A 14,701-nucleotide genomic window follows, 5' to 3' on the forward strand; every position below is an offset into this window, starting at 1 on the left:
TTTTTAAAATCATGTCAAATTACCAAGATAAAATTTTAACCTGGTTTGTCTCCAAAACTTGCATTTCCCCCCAGTGCCACAGAAATAAATACACGTGGAAATATACTTGAAAGGGCATTTCATAAGAAAGGACTAAGTGATTTGGGTGTTGATTTAATGCAGGGAAGTGTTGTACCATTCACGCTACCTAAATGGCCTCATGATATTAGAATGATGACTAGGCGAGAAGAGTATTGTAGCTTTCTCATGTTGATCCCCAGCTTGGAGCTAAGTTGTCAGAGAGGTGAAGGCATTACGTCTTTTTTTTTTTGTAATTTCAACCACCTCTTGGCCCAAGATTCCTCAAACTCAGGGTCTTCCGCCCTTCTCTGGCTGATCAGTGAAACAGAATGCATACTATTAGATGTACAAATTGCCTCCATTCTTTCCATCATGGCCGTTCCATTCATGAGCCTTCTGTGAAGACACTGGAGAGGACCTGTGTATTCAATTTCTTCAGGGCTTTCTTTAGGGTTGATTAAATTGCTTTGGTTTTCCTACCTGCCTTAGCTTTTCTTCCTTTGTTCATACTCTGTGCTCTGAAAGTCACATATCACTTTGTTTCTCAAGTTTTCAAGCACCAGAACAGCCACTTCATAGAGTTCACAACTAACTACTGGAGGCAACTGTAGGAAAAGTATATGTTTGGCTACCTCATATCAATGCCACCCAGGAACATCCACTGCAGCAGAGGCCACGAGCAATCAGATGGATAACATGACTCATCTGGTAGAGACTAGCCAGCTTCCTTTTTTCAGTCATCCCAGTGCTTACACAATGTGCAAATGAATAGAATAACTATGGTGGCAAAGCACACAACGTAACAGTACATACAGTCTGTCTCACTAAGACTACCATCTATCCTTGCTGCTGAGTGTCTAACTGAATAGCTGCAAAAACTAACCCAAAATCCTCAATACGGTGTCACGCCCTGGGAGCCCACTCATCACCTTGATGGCAAGTTGAATACATCTGAACTCTTCTTCCCTATAGGAGGCAGTAATTTGTCCTTATTAGGATTGATGCATATTCCAATTATGAGTTTACTTTTCCTACCCACAGAGTCTTGGCCAGCTGAGCCCCAGACCCCACAGAATATCCAGTTAATTATAAAGTAATACTGCATAGCATTGCTTCATACCAAGGGATCCACTGATTTTTCCATATAATGTATCATTTCTTATGGCCTTTTACAGGGGCAGCTCAAGCACTAGCCTGGGGATGACATGCAGGGTCAAGGCATATTTATGGTGCTGCTGTAGGCAGAATGCCAAGTTCTCCCACCCAAAGGATGGAAGTAAAAGGGATTGCTCTCACTATCATTCCAAGTGATTAACTTGAGACATTCGGGGTGTGTGTGGGGATGTTTGTTTATTTTATATCCACATCAGTTTAGGCTCTGCTTTATTAGAAGTCCTTGTTCTTTGGTCAGCATGGCATCTGGGGTGAGAAAGGATTCTTTCACTAAAAGATCCAGTAACTTTTAATTATCACTTTGAAAGCACCAAAGAAAGAAGTTGCTGTACTAGCCGCTCAGCCCTGATTATCATGAGGAAATAGAGTTGCTGCTGCATAATGGAAGTACATATATCTACAACTGGAGGGATTCACTGGGGTGATTGGTTTGCTCCCATGTTCATTAATAGCTAGGAATGGGCATTTAGAGCAACCATAGCCTGAAAAAGGGCATAATAACCACAGATGTTCAGACTTTGAGTGATGAAGGTCTGGGTGTCCACCAGGCCAGCAAAAGTACTGGCTTAGGTTGAAAGGAATCTAGGAGTAGTTGAAGAGGGAGATGATGAATAGAAGTTGTGGTTTCTGTAACAATTAGCCACACTACAAATTGTCACTGACTACTACTTTATTTAGAAATAATGAAAAGACAGCATCACTTTAACATAGGGCATATATAAATCAGAATATTAGTGTGGAGTTTAACCACCTTGTTCATCTGGCTCATCTTCCTCTGCCTTAATCACTTCAGTGGACTCTAGCTGACTTCCAATTCTTTTCATTGCTAGTATCTGTACCTCTTTGTCCAAAGACATTCTCCAAAGCTACATTTGCCCTTGCATATGGTAGTCCTTTACTGCCAAGAAATTAACTCCCCTCCACAAAAAAAAAATTAACTCCCCTAGCTTCCTACACCTAGCAAGGACATTTGTCAATCAATGACAAAACACGAGATTGTAGATGAATATCCCAGTTGCCTCACTCAGAATTGGTAATGTCCCCTTGAAAACACTACTTGTGAAAATCACCTCTATTCCCCTCTTTCTAGAATCTTTGACTCACAAGTCTTAATTGTTTCTTTCAGTAGCTCTCTAATGCCTTTACTTTGGTGATTTTTCTTTTTAAATGTAACAATTTTGTAGTTGTTTGGTAGGGACATGTTTGCTGCAAGCTACTCTATTCTAATCAGCAGTGGGAAGCTTCCACAACCCACTACTGAGTTTCGAACACATAATTCCTAGCTATTTCTTAAAAGCATGTTAGTAATAGCATTTATTGAGCAATTACTATTTAACATGCGGTATATTGGTCAGTATACATGCACTACATCTAATTATTCCATCTGTAGGTGTTATCTCTATTTTACATACAAGAAAAGGAGCTAGAGAAAGGCTTAGAAAACTTTCTGAAGATCATACATTTAATTAAGATGTGATATTCCTGAATTTGATGTGGTCTGGTTCCAAGTTTTTATTGCCTTACCAGTGGTCCTCAAGTTTTCTATGCAAAATAAATAATAAATTGTACAAAGTGCATATGCCCAGGCCTAACTCAGATATTCTGATTTTTTTTTTTTTTTCTGTAGAGGGCCTCAGAATCAACAACTTTGGCAAGCAGTCCAGATAATCTAATTTTTAAAATGTATATATTCTAAGAACTAGATTTTGAGAAACACTATATCAGATTGCCTACCTGTTTTGCACTTTATATAAGTATACAAGCTTTAACAAGACTGTAATTTTCTTGAAATCAGAAGCCAAACATTACACTTTGAATATGATTCTCACAGGATGTAACACGGCAAACAGAAGGGCTTCAATATTTTATGACTAACAGAAAATATTCTAGAAGGGGGACTGTGTGCATGATTTGATATTATTGTGATCTAACAAGAATACAAAAAAATCCTCATTTTCAATAGTGCAAGAATCACAAGACATTTGTGCCTGCCACAGATGAGAATACAGTTTAAAGATTACAGATTACCATTGTAGTTATCCTACTATATATATGCAGTATATGGGCCTATATAATTTATTCTTTTAAAATTTAATCTGAAAAATATCATTTTGAGATATGGCTAATTTCAAGTCTGATCAGTATCAAGCACACTATTCATTTTTTTTTAACAATTAAAGTTATGAAAAAGAACTCTCAGAGAAAATATTGAGCTCTAATATTTAACATTTTCAGTAACTTGCAAAAATAAACTAAACCCTGAGGAATATTCTAAAGTTTTAGGTATTGGTTAAGAATCATTTTAATTCAGCATGCATTTATTTAGCATAAAATTTTCACTTATTTTATCATAAGTATATTTGATGGACAAATCATTCCTTCTAATTTGTTCAACCTTGACTCCAGTAAGTACAGAGGTCTTTGCAGTAGATGCTTCTAAAAGCCAGTTCTATTTGGGAGTATAATGACAGTTCATCTGACATAAACATATTTTGGTATTTTCATTTCTGTGACAAGAAACACTTTGACTTCAGCTCATTTGGTATAGTAAGTGCTTCGGGTGGAATTTTGTGCTAAGACGTGGCAAGGGAGCTCACTTTTCTATCAAAATATTACTTATACTCACAGAAATGATACTTCAGAAAAATCCTAGAAATAAGAATAATAGTTTAATCATACACAGATACTTTCTACTAAAGGAAGTGTCAACAGGAGAGAAATAAGAAATACAACATTAGAGACAGACTAATACTTGTGGCATGAGAATTATATTATGTTCCACGTATGCTAATAGGATGTGATATACAAATAAATGTCATCCTTCATGTGTGTAACAGCAGAAGAAAAAAGTTGAAAGCCAGTATTCTATATTGTCCTTCAGTATTAGGCAAGAAAACATAACTCACTTAATAAAAAACTTTTTAAAAAGAAAAAGAAGCATCAAAAGAAGAAAGCAAAAAAAAAAATTACAAAAAAAAAGTCATGAAAGTATTTGTCTTAAAATTCCCCCAGTAAAAGAATAAATCTTATTCTGAATGTTTAAGAAATAAAAATTTGCCCATCTGGAACTTAAAATAGAAAATGATTGAACAAAGTGACAAAAGTCTTGAAATATTAAGATGAAGTCCACTTCTGGGCAGGATGATTAGATTATAGCTTCCCAATGATCCTCCTCCACTTAGATACAGTGAGGTAAAGTTAAAATGTTTTGTTTACATAGACATTGGAGAACTATAGAAGCAGTGAGAATTGAAGAAAATATGCATATGAAGAGAGGAACATTTTTTCCAATGTTAGAGTGCTGCAAAGGTAAAGATCTGCTGGAGAGTTGGAAAAGGGGGGAGAATACAGTTAACACAATGAAATTCTTAGAAAATTAGGAATTGGAAAGAACTTCTTCAATCTGAAAAAAAGATCATCTGCAAAAGAACATCCGGCAAACATCATGCTGAATGGTGACAACTTTCCCCTGAGATAAGAACACAAAGATGTTCTTTGTCACCACTTCTATTCAAAATTAGACAAGAAGTTCTATCCAGTGCTGTAAGACATTAAGATTGTAATAAAAGAAATAAACTACCATTATTTTCAGAGGACATAAATGTGTCTGAAGAAAATCCAAAGGAATCTATAATTATTAGAAATAGTAACTGAATATAGCAAGTCTAATATAGAAAACACTAGTAAAATAATTTATTTTAAAAATTACCTTTATAATTTTAAAATAAAACATCAAACACCTACTAATAAATCCAAATGAAAAAATGTATAAAAATCATACTGAAAGTACAAAATTTAAAGAGGCCTTTAAATGGAGAGATGCATGTCAAGTTTCCTTAAATTAGGTTATAAATATAATGTAATCCCAATCAAAATTTCAATGGATATATTTTTTAAAAATCAACATCAAATTCTAAAGTTTTTATGGACTTTGGAAAATTTTATTTTATTTTTTGTATATTTTTTATTGGAGTTCGATTTGCCAACATATAGCATAACACCCAGTGCTCATCCCATCAAGTGCCCCCCTCAGAGTCCATCACTCAGTTACCCCATTCCCCACCCACCTCCCTTTCCACCACCCCTTTTTCATTTCCCAGAGTTAGGTATCTCTCATGTTCTGTCACCCTCTCTGATATTTCTCACACATTTTCTCTCCTTTCCCCTAAATCCCTTTCACTATTTTTTATATTCCCCAAATGAATGAGACCATATAATGTTTGTCCTTCTCAGATTGACTTACTTCACTCAGCATAATACCTTTCAGTTCCATCCACATTGGAGCAAATGATGGGTATTCGTCTTTTCTAATGTCTGAGTAATATTCCATTGTATACACAGACCACAGCTTCTTTATCCATTCATCTCTCGATGGACACCGAGGCTCCTTCCACAGTTTGGCTATTGTGTACATTGCTGCTATAAACATTGGGGTGCAGGTGTCCCGGCGTTTCACTGCATCTGTATCTTTGGGGTAAATCCCCAGCAGTGAAATTGCTGGGTCACAGGGTAGCTCTATTTTTAACTCTTTGAGGAACTTCCACACAGTTTTCCAGAGTGGCTGTACCAGGTCACATTCCCACCAACAGTGCAAGAGGGTTCCCCAATCTCACATCCTCTCCAACATTTGTTGTTTCCTGTCATGTTAATTTTCACCAATGTCACTGGTGTGAGGAGGTATCTCATTGTGGTTTTGATTTGTATTTCCCTGATGGCCAGTGATGTGGAGCATTTTCTCATGTGCTTGTTGGCCATGGGTAGGGCTTCTTTGGTGAAATTTCTGTTTTGTTTTTGTTTTGTTTTCCCCATTTCATGATTGGATTGTTTGTGTCTTGGGTTGAATTTAATACGTTCTTTATAAATCTTGGATACTAGCCCTTTATCTGATACGTCATTTGCAAATATCTTCTCCCATGCTGTAGGTTGTCTTTGAGTTTTGTTGACTGTTTCTTTTGCTGTGCAGAAGGTTTTTTTTTTTTTTTTTTTTTTTTTTTTTTTTTTTTTTTTTTTTTTTGTGCAGAAGCTTTTTATCTTAAGTCCCAGTAGTTCATTTTTGCTTTTGTTTCCCTTGCTTTCATAGATGTATCTTGCAAGAAGTTGCTGTGGCCAAGTTCAAAAAGGGTGTTGCCTGTGTTCCCCTCTAGGATTTTTATAAATCTTGTCTCACATTTAGATCTTTCATCCATTTTGAGTTCATCTTTTTGTCTGGTGTAAGAGAATGGTCTAGCTTCATTCTACTGCACGTGGCTGTCCAATGTTCCCAGCACCATTTATTGAAGAGACTGTCTTTTTTCCAGTGGATAGTCTTTCCTGCTTTGTCGTATTAGTTGACCATAGAGTTGAAGGCCCATTTCTGGATTCTCTATTCTGTTCCATTGATCTACGTGTCTGTTTTGTGCCAGTACATACTGTCTTGATGATCACAGCTTTGTAATGTAACCTGAAATCCGGCATTGTAATGCCCCCCAGCTCTGGTTTTCTTTTTCAATATTCCCCTGGCTATTTGGGGTCTTTTCTGATGAGATCAGGCACGTTCAGGGTGGTATGGCTGTAGACTCAGGGTCTTTTCTGATTCCACACAAATCTTAAAAGGATTTGCTCCAACTCTCTGAAGAAAGTCCATGGTATTTTGGTAGGGATTTCATTAAATGTGTAAATTGCCCTGGGTAGCATTGACATTTTCACAATATTAATTCTTCCAATCCATGAGCATGGAATATTTTTTTCATCTCTTTGGGTCTTCCTCAATTGCTTTCAGAAATGTTCTGTAGTTTTTAGGGTAGGTCCTTTACCTCTTTGGTTAGGTTTATTCCTAGGTATCTTATGCTTTTGGTTGCAATTGTAAATGGGATTGACTCCTTAATTTCTCTTTCTTCACTCTCATTGTTACTGTATAGAAATGCCACTGACTTCTGGGCATTGATTTGGTATCCTGCCACACTGCCGAATTACTGTATGAGTTCTAGCAATCTTGGAGTGGAGTCTTTGGGTTTTCTAGGTACAGTATCATGTCATCGGTGAAGAGGGAGAGTTTGACTTCTTCTTTGCCAATTTGAATGCCTTTTATTTCTTTTTGTTGCCTGATTGCTGAGGCTAGAACTTCTAGTACTATGTTGAATAACAACGGTGAGAGAGGACATCCCTGTCGTGTTCCTGATCTCAGGGGAAAGACTCTCAGTGTTTCCCCACTGAGAATGATATTTGTGTGGGCTTTTCACAAATGGCTTTTAAGATGCTGAGGAACGTTCCCTCTATCCCTATACTCTGAAGAGTTTTGATCAGGAATGGATGCTGTATTTTGTCAAATGCTTTCTCTGCCTCTATTGAGAGGATCCTATGGTTGTTGTTTTTTCTCTTGTTGATATGATCTATCACGTTGATTGCTTTACGAATGTTGAACCAGCCTTGCATCCCGGAGATAAATCCCACTTGGTCATGCTGAGTAATCTTCTTAATGTATTGTTGGATCCTATTGGCTAGTATCTTGTTGAGAATTTTTGCATCCATGTTCATCAGGGATATTGGTCTATAATTCTCCTTTTTGGTGGGGTTTTTGTCTGGTTTTGGAATTAAGGTGATGCTGACCTCATAAATGAGTTTTGAAGTATTCCATCCCTTTCTATCTTTCAGAACAGCTTTAGTAGAATAGGTATTGTTTCTTCTTGAAATGTTTGATAGAATTTCCCTGGAAGCCATCTGGCCCTGGACTTTTGTGTCTTGGGAGGTTTTTGATGACTGCTTCAATTTCCTCCCTGGTTATTGGCCTATTCAGGTTTTCTATTTCTTCCTGTTCCAGTTTAGGTAGTTTGTGGTTTTCCAGAAATGCATCCATTTCTTCTACATTGCCTAATTTATTGGCGTATAGCTGCTCATGTTTTTAAATCGTTTGTATTTCCTTGGTATTGGTTGTGATCTCTCCTTTTTCATTTGTGATTTTATTAATTTGAGTCTTTTTTTTTAATAAGACTGGCTAATTATTTATCTATTTTATTAATTCTTTCAAAGAACCAACTCCTGCTTTTGTTTATCTGTTCTACAGTTCTTCTGGGCTCTATTTCATTGAGTTCTGCTTGAATCTTTATTAACTCTCTTCTTCTGCTGTGTGTAGGTTTTATTTGCTGTTCTTTCTCCAGTTCCTTTAGGTGCGAGGTTAGTTTGTTTGAGTTTTTTCCAATTTTTTTAGGGATGCTTGTATTGAGAGGTATTTCCCTCTTAGGACTGCTTTTGCTGTCTCCCAAAGATTTTGAATGGTTGTATCTTCATTTTCATTAGTTTCCATGAATCTTTTTAATTCTTCTCTAATTTCCTGGTTGACCCTTTCATCTTTTAGCAGGATGCTATTTAACCTCCACATGTTTGAGTTTCTTGCAAATTTTTCTTGTGATTGAGTTCAAGTTTCTTTTTTTTTTTTTTTAATATCTGTTTTTTTTTTTAATTTATTTATTCGTGATATTCAAGTTTCAAAGCATTATGGTCTAAAAATATGCAGGGGACAATCCCAATCTTTTGGTATCGGTTGAGACCTAATTTGTGACCCAGTATGTGGTCTATTTGGGGAGAAAGTTCCATATGCACTTGAGAAGTATGTGTATTCAGTTGCATTTGGTTGTAAAGTTCTGTAAATATCCGTGAAATCCACCTGGTCCAGTGTGTCATATAAAGCTCTTGTTTCTTTGGAAATGTTGTGCTTAGAAAATCTGTCATTTGCAGTAAATGCCCTGTTGAAGTCTCCCAGTATAAGTGTATTATTATCTAAGTATGTCTTTGGTTATTAATTGATTGATATACTTGGCAGCTCCCATGTTATGGGCATAAATATTCATGATTGTTAGGTCCTCTTGTTGGATAGATCCCTTAAATATGATATAGTGTCCCTCTTCATCCATTACTACAGTCTTTGGGATAAACTTTAGTTTATCTGATATGAGGATGGCTACCCCTGCTTTCTTTTCAGGACCATCTGAATGGTAAATGGTTCTCCAACCTTTCATTTTCAGGCTGTAGGTGTCCTTAGATCTAAAATGAGTCTCTTGTAGACAGCAAATAGATGGGTCTTGCTTTTTTATCCAGTCTGAAACCCTGCACCTTTTGATGGGATCATTAAGCCCATTCACGTTCAGAGTTACTATCGAAAGATATGAATTCAGTGTCATCGTATTACCTATTCAGTCCCTGTTTTGTGGATTATTTCTTTGGCCTTCCTCTCTCTTTTACTGGGTCCCCCTTAATATTTCTTGCAGAGCTGGTTTGCTGATCACATGTTCTTTCAGTTTCTGCCTATCTTGGAAGCTTTTATCTCTCCTTCTATTCTGAATGAGAGCCTTGCTGGATAAAGTATTCTTGGCTGCATGTTCTTCTCATTTAGGACCCTGAATATATCCTGCCAGCCCTTTCTGGCCTGCCAGGTCTCTGTGGAGAGGCTTGCTGTTAATCTAATATTTTCCCCTTATAAGTCAGTGATCCTTTGTCTCTTGTTGCTTTAAGGATTTCTTCTATATCTTTGGAATTTGCAAGTTTCACTATTAAATGTCGAGGTGTTGAGTAGTTTTTATTGATTTTAGGGGGGGATCTCTCTATCTCCTGGATCTGAATGCCTGTTTCCCTTCCCAGGTTAGGGAAGTCCTCAGCTATGATTTGTTCAAATATGCTTTCTGGCCCTCTGGCCCTCTCGGTGTCCTCTGGAATCCCAATTATACGTAGATTTTTCCTTCTGAGGCTGTCATGTATTTCTCTTAACCTTTCCTCATGGTCTTTTGTTTTTCTCTTTTTTCCTCAGCTTCCTTCCTTGCCATCAACTTATCTTCTACGTCACTCACTCTTCCTTCTACCTAATTAACCCTCATTGATAGGACCTCCAGTTTGGATTGCATCTAATTTAATTGATTTTTAATTTTGGCTTGATTAGATCTAAATTCTGCAGCCATGAAGTCTCTTGATTCCTTTATGATTTTATTCAGAGCTACCAGTAGCTTTATAATTTTGCTTCTGAATTGGCTTTCTGACTTTCAAGTATAATCCAAATTCTGTAACTCTGGGGTACAGAGTACTGTTTCTGATTCTTTCTTTTGTGGTGAGTTCTTTTTTCTAGTCATTTTGCTCAGTGCAGAGTGGCATTATGAGCGGGCTGTGTCAAAAATATCAACCACGACCTAAGTAAATTTTACCCTAGATGATTGTGCCGAGTTCAGAGACCAGAAATTGAAAACAAAGATCAGAATGAAATAAAACAAAAGGATCACTAAAGTGAAAAACAAATTTTAAAACAAAGTAGTAAAAAATAAAAGTCCAGGAATCCTAAAGAAGAGGAAAAAGAAAAGAAACAGAAAAAAGAAAAAAAGAAAAAAAAGGAAAAGAAAAAAAGGGAGGGGGGACTGGGAGATGGTGGTGGTGACAAAGTTGCAGTGGAGGGAGAATGTAGTCTACCTGAGGGGTTCTAGAGGGTGATCCTCTTGTTTCTGAGTATATTAAGTTTTGTATGTTAGAAGATCTGAGGCCCAAATTAATGTAAACCAGAAATGCTGGTAGGGGACCCCACCATTGACCACCAAAACATAAATGAGATAAAAGAGGGGGGCAGAATGGGATTGGGGAATCTCACAGAATGAACCAGCACAGTATACCACTTGGTTCTGGGTGCATACTGGTCATGTTTTCAGAGGTATTAACTTCTGCCATTGTAGAACAAAATGAGGCAGAGAAAAGAAACACAAAACAACAACAACAACAAAAAACATATCTTGTATATCTCCCCAAATTAAGTGTAGTATGTTGAAGGGACTCTAGAAGTGGAAAATATATCTAGGACCTGTAATTGTAGAAATATGAAAGTCAAAAAGGAAGAATCTCAAAAATGAAGAGGTGGTAAAATATTGTAGTTAAGGTGGGAAAAGAGAAAAAAAAATTGGATATTTACAGTCTGATCTCAAAACGAGTTGTACTGGAAAAAGGAAGAAAAAAGAAAGGAGGGGTACCCTCCGGTTCTATATACTGTAAATCCCTCGACTTCCCCTGGAGCTTTCCAGGGCTCCTTGGTCAAGAACTCGCTCTCCCCCTTTCCTTCCAGCTGGTCTTCTGGGGGAGGGGCTGCTGTGCTGATTCTCAGGTGTGTGCACCTGGGGGAGCTGTCCTGCCTCCTGCCGGGTGCCGGGCTCAGTGGGAGCTGTTGACTCTGTGAGGCCTCTGTCCCCTGTCCCCCCTCCCCCCCCCCCCCCCCCGCCCAGGCGCACAATGACACAGGGAGGAACGACAACAGTGGCGGCGGCCAGGTCCCCAGCCCTGGAGTCAGCTCCCCCAGTCACCACCGCAGTCTCCCAGTCCGCGCTGGCCTGGAGGCTCCGGGGCGGGGGCGGGGGCGGGGGCGGGGGCGGGGGCGCTGACCTGCACAGTTTGGGGGGAAGGTGGTAGGGGCGTCCTCGCTGCCCTGGGCCCTCCCCACCTCCGCCTGGCTCCGGGGCCTGCGCTGCTGGAATGGCGCTCCCGGGCCGCGGCTCCCAAGGCTCCCAACGCGGCAGGGCGCAGCCCCCGCCCCGAGCCGCCGCCTGAGCTGCTCCCGACCCGCTGGGTGGCGCTCCGGCCCTTGACCCAGCTCCGCCCCCCGCCCCCCGCGCCCCGGGGAGCCCGCCCTCCGTTCGTGACTCCGGGAGACCGGAGGCTCCACGGCCCCCCCGCCAGCCTGCCCGAGTTCCCTGCTGAGCGCCTTTCCCCCCGGGAAGAATCCGGTGTGGATTGTTGAAGTTCCCGCTTTTCCCGGGCTGGGCCTTCCTGACCCCGAGGCTCCCGCCCCGCCTCAGCCCGGCCCCTGGATTATTTTGTATTTTTTCCCGCCTTCCTACCTCGTTAGAAGCGAAAACCCTTCCCTCCGTAGCGTTCCAGCTGTTCCCTCTTTAAATCTCAGGTCAAGTTCGTAGGTTTTCAGGATGATTTGAACGTTATCTAGGTAAGTCGGTGGGACAGGTGAGTTGAGGTACCTACTCCTCCGCCATCTTGCCCCGCCCCAATTCTAAAAATTTATACAGGAATTCAAAGGCCAAGAACAACTGAGGCAAATTTATAGAAAAGCAGGAAAAGCAGACAAGGACTATTATAATGCTCCAATATATAAGGTGGTGTTGAACTGGTGCATAGATAAATGAAAATACCAGTATGGAAAAGGACTCATAATTCTCTAATATATGATAAAATTGACCTGTCAGTGCAATGGAAAGAGAATGGTCTTTTCAAAAATCATGCTAAATCAACTGGATATCTATTTTTTTAAATTATCGATTCTTTATATTTCTCACTGAATTAACATGGATTATAGACATAAATGTAAAAAGTAAAACTATAAGACTTTTAAAAGAAAACATATGATTAAGTATTTATAACCTTGGAATAGTCCAAGATTTCTTCAATACAAAGAACACCATAAAGAGAAAATGTGGAAAATTGCACTACATTAAAATTAAAAACTGCTCTTCATCCAAAGATACCACTGAGAGAGTGTAATGGCAGGCCATAGGTTGGAGAAGAGTTTTAAAGACTAACATTGGTAAAAGGATTTATGTCCAGAATATATGGAGAACTCTTACAGGACAATTTTTAAAAAGTAGGCAAATCAGTAAAAAATTGGACAAAAGACTGAATAGGTACATTACAAAAAGTTATATGCAAATCGCTAGTACACATGACAAGGCACTTGTCATTAATTATCGAGGAAGTACAAAGTAAAACCACAATTTTATATTTATACCCTTTTATCAAAATGGTTAACCTGAAGCTGACAGTATCAACTGTTGACAAACAGGAGGAACAATTGAAACACTCATTTCTGCTTATGGTGGTGAAATTAATACAAATTGCTTTGGAAATCAGGTTGGTAGTATCTACTACAGCTATATTTATGTAAAACCTGGAACCCAGCAAATTCACTCCAGGTACAAACACAGAGAAATGAGTCCATTTGTAAACCAAAGGATATGTACAATGATTTTCATTGTATTATTTTTAAGCAGCTAAAAACTGAAAAGAATGTAATACCCACCAACTAAAAATTAACAAAATGATATATTTGTCCAATGGAATATTAATGAAGACGAAAAAGTTACTGCTACAAACAGCAGCAAGGAGGAAATTCACAAGCATAATGTTGAATGGGAAAAGCTGGTAGAGTACTTAATGTATAATTTCACTTATAAATATCAAAAACAGTATAACATAATCTAAATCTAATGAGCAAGTATTGAGTGTAGGGAATTTGAAATTAAGTCTAGGTAGACATTTTTTTCTTTTTTTATTTGGAATACTTATATATTAGAGTAAGAGGATTTTGAAGTTAAACAGTAAGCTCAAAGGCTATCCACATAGTTACCCCTTATTCTTTAAAAAAAGAAAAGAAATTACAGTTCAACCAATTTAATTAACAAATTAATCTAAAATGTTAAAAATCAGCATAAAGGTTATCATAGAGATTGGTAATGGCTTGAATGAATTTCTGGGATACAGGGGATGTTCTGTTTCTTGATACGGACACTGGATATATGGTATGCATTCACCTGACGAGAATTCATAGAGCTATACATTTATTATAATTTGTACACTTTTTTGGTAAGTTGTACATTTCAATAAAAGTTTGCAGAGTACATGTTTCAGAAAAAAACAAATGTCATTTTGAATGTATGAGTCAGAAAATTAGGTAATATTAAGTCATTGTGAATGTAGAACATATGGCAAGGTATATTTCATAAAAATGTAATCATATGTGTATCACTGGGAAATCAATGTCACTTAAAAATAGTAACAGTGACTACTAAATGAAGTTACTGAAATTGAAGTATCGTATTAAGTTAAACTTTTTAAAAAAGCTTTATTATGTATGGAACGAGAAAGAGACATTATTATCTGATTTGGAAAATTTCCTACCTTAGAATATTGCCTAAATTTGATACAAAATGTAGACAACTATTCTTTTTGCTGATATTCTATGGAAATATTACATACAATACTTCAAAATGTCTCTCACATACAATGTTATTGCAGAGAATATGTTTGGAGGTTTTAGTTTATTCATTTATCATCTAATTCTGAAATGGCACCAGATATGTGAGAGTAGCTTTCATTTGTTTTCCTAAGGTTAATATAAAATTAATAAGTAGATTATATGTTCACCCTCCAAAAAATCACTGTGAAAGGAAACACTTTGTGTAACATATACCAAATAATCTGTGATAGAGGATGGAAAATGTTCTAATGATAAGTTTAGAAAGGCATATTGCTCCAAGAATAAAATGGGGTATTAGCAATACACTCCTTAAAAGTACTAATTTATAAATAAAATAAAATGTGTTTCTTTTAATTCTGTAAATATGAAGGCATCTTTCAATAAATGAATCATGCAATTATTAAGTTATGTAATTGTAGATTATTTTTAAAATAATAAAATTAAAGAATTGGTTCTACAGATTTTAAAGTTAAAGGCGGTACAATGGTC

The 14,701-nt window shown here is 37.6% G+C and overlaps 1 protein-coding gene and 1 long non-coding RNA gene across 15 annotated transcripts in view; one reads left to right on the forward strand and one right to left on the reverse strand.

Annotated features, from left to right (window-relative positions):
* GNGT1 (G protein subunit gamma transducin 1) overlaps positions 1-14,701 on the reverse strand; it is a 340,050-nt gene that overhangs the window by 167,460 nt on the left and 157,889 nt on the right. The window lies entirely within an intron of this gene.
* The window catches only part of LOC144288909 (uncharacterized), a 95,506-nt gene continuing 92,673 nt past the window's right edge, over positions 11,869-14,701 (forward strand). The window contains exon 1 of the long non-coding RNA XR_013356974.1: positions 11,869-12,169. This is a non-coding gene — a long non-coding RNA (uncharacterized LOC144288909). The remainder of the gene's footprint in view (positions 12,170-14,701) is intronic.

This window comes from Canis aureus, chromosome 18 (assembly GCF_053574225.1).
Source record: "Canis aureus isolate CA01 chromosome 18, VMU_Caureus_v.1.0, whole genome shotgun sequence".
Taxonomy (NCBI): domain Eukaryota; kingdom Metazoa; phylum Chordata; class Mammalia; order Carnivora; family Canidae; genus Canis; species Canis aureus.